This window comes from Camelus ferus, chromosome 13 (assembly GCF_009834535.1).
Source record: "Camelus ferus isolate YT-003-E chromosome 13, BCGSAC_Cfer_1.0, whole genome shotgun sequence".
Lineage (NCBI taxonomy): Eukaryota > Metazoa > Chordata > Mammalia > Artiodactyla > Camelidae > Camelus > Camelus ferus.
Genome location: NC_045708.1, coordinates 48857947 through 48861051, shown reverse-complemented (window position 1 = coordinate 48861051; position 3105 = coordinate 48857947).

Genomic DNA, 3105 nt, shown 5'->3' with positions numbered 1-3105 from the left:
AAGCACTGCAAAAATCCAAAAAACATCTTAAGGTGGTTATAATTCATCTAGTAGCAAATGCTACCAACACTCAATCTGAAATATATCATGTGCGTCTTACACATTTAACAGTATATATTACTCATATTTTTTAAACTTCACAAGTATCCATTATAGCCTCAGTTTTTAAAATAAAAAGATGATTAAAAGTTGGCCTATTCAAACCACCTCTGGATACAATTAAACAAAATACATAAGGAACGCTTAAGGACATATTAACAGGCTAAAATTTCAAAAATCTCCTATCAATCTAAACTATTTTGAAGGATTGCTCTCCATAATCATCTTATCTGGTGGGAAAAGTGCAAGAATAGAGTAGGTCACAAGCCCCATAAAGGAGAAACTGTTCAATGTAGCTTTTTTCTAAGGGGAAAACGATAAAGCACTAACTTTCCCACACGTGAGACCATGCCCACCTGCGAGCCTGCGAAGAGCCGAGCCTGCACCCTCCGTGTTCAATAGGAATCATGAAGAACTGTAGTAAGAATGTTCACCTGGTATTTCCAGTTCTCCTTACCTTGTTTTTAGGTTTCATTTCACCACGAAGCTTCATAAGGTCTGAAGACAATGAGCTATGTGCAGATAATTAACCACAAGATGAAAAGGGAAATTATAGAAAACTGTACATCCTCTCTCAGTATAAGTATGGGGGGAAATGTATATGCCTGTGGAAAACAGAGAATGACAAGATTCAAAATCAAAACGAATTAAAATAATTCATTTTCCTTCCTTAAATATCCCATTATTTTTAAAGTTTTTGAAGTTAAACATTACTCAGTTTGGTTTCCATATTACTGTTTCTAGTGCTCTTCACTTAGTCATAAACTCCAAAATTATTTCTCTTATGGTAATTATTTGATGCAACAAGATAAATGTATTAAAATATTACAGTGGTCAGCCAGGTAATGCAAATGAATATTTTAGTTGGATGTAAGATAAACAGTGGGCACAAACAATGCACACATTGCTGCATTTTGTTCCAGGGGGAAGCGTGTGCTCTGTGTGATCTCTCATGGGAGGGAGAGCGCATAAGGAAGCCTGGACATGGATTCCCCCCAACTCTTATCTGCATCTTTTCCCCATATAATCCTGTTGTGGATCCTTCCTACACTGCTCTCATGAATCTCTGCCATGAATACAATTATCTGCTGAACCCCGTGAGTCTTCTAGCAAATCTCCAAAGAAAGGGAAATATTCTAGGAGCATTAAAAAAAGAGAAAAAAGAAGGGAGAAATAAAAATATTCTTCAAAGGCCACAACACAAACCTATTAGGCATGAGGTACTGGCCCGGCTGCCCGTCCAGCCTCATGTCCCATCCCGCTGCACCACAGCCTTGTTGCTCCCGAGCACCAACCTGCTTGAAGGGCTCACGCCTATAATGCTGTGGCTAAATGCCCACGCTTTAACTTACTCACTGCACAGAGCAACTCTTTGCTGCACCCCCTTCAACCTTGTCTCTTGCCTAATTTTATTCTTCATGTTTCAGCTCAAATTTTACCCCCTCCAGAAAGCCTTCACCAGCTCCTCCATTCTTGGTGGGTAACCGCACTTTGTACCCCCAAAATTCCCTGTACAAATTTCAGTCTCTGCCCTCACTGCAGTGTATCACTATCTGTTCATGGTCCGTCACCCTCAGCAAGGCATCAAGTCTGTGAGTGCAAGATTTTTTGTCTTATTTATCTTCTAATTTCAGCACCCAGCCCAATACTTGAGATAAATTGGAACTAAATAAGTATTTTTCAAAGCAATGCATATGTGACTATGTAGCTTCCACGGATTTAACGTCTGTGCTTTTCTCCTTCCATACTCTTTCTTTCAGGAACCTGTGGTTTGGATCGTGGCCCCAGTCCTCAGGGAAAATTTCTGTCATGAGTCACAGGTCATATTAGCTAAATGTGTTTTCCCTCTCTGCTTCCGACCCTTCTTTAAGCTACAGATGTTGGAAAGTTGTGAAAAGTAACAGCACTCATCAAATAGCAGTTTAATATTTTTCTGCACAAAAGGTCATCAAAGGGGGCACTGCATTTTTCTTCCAAGTTAAAAGGGATAATAGGAGCTGTGAAGATGAAGAAGAATAAAGAGAAGGTGGAGGAGGAAGGTGGGAGCAGAACAAGAACGAGGAGGAAGACAAGCAGAAACATGCTTGATAACACGTGGAATGGTAAAAATTCCAGTTATGATCCAGGAACGTGGGCAGTCTAGCATGGTTCCTTAATACAGCCATGGTTCCACTCTCTACCCGTTCTTGTCACAGCTTGAGTGGGTTCAAAGGAGTAGCCTGTCCATATCTACATTACAGGGCTGATCTCAAGGAAGTATTTTGAGATTTTTCTGTCCGTATCTATATTACAGAATTGATCTCAAGGAGATACTATTCTGAGATTAACAGTGTAAACATGTAAAAAAAAAATCAAATAGCTCATATATTTTATTTGTGTAACATCTTATTTAACATAAATTTATTTTAAATTGATTCATAGATTGTTTAATGACCTAGAGAAGTAATTACATTTACTCTTTCAGTTACATTCCTCTCCTTCAAGTACAAGTATTTAGAAAACTTTTGACAGTTGTATGATTAAAAAAAAAAATTAAGATCAGATTTTGGAATAATTTTAATAAAAACTGCTCCAAAATAATCATTCAGAAAAATCACAAGTAATAAAATTACCCTGATACTCTTGGTCCTCCATGTATATAAATCACCAGAAGGAGCACAGATAATTACTCACGGTAGGTGTGGTTCACGTGAATATTGCAGTGGCAAGAGAAAAAAACTGAAAATCTCAATATTCAATGAAATCTAAAGCTCTTTCCAACCTGAAAATACCATGTTATGATTATATTGTTTCAATCTATTCCTATAAAGTCCTTTGGATAGTTTTTTTCAATTTATAATATACGTGCTTAACTTTATAAAACTTAAGAACAGCTAAAAATCTAGCAAATATATGCCAAAGACAAATATGTGCCAAAGATAAATAACAAAGTTGTTTATGAGGTTAAAAGAACAGATACAAGTTAACAGATATATTTAAAAATTAAAAAGGAATATATCTTCCCTT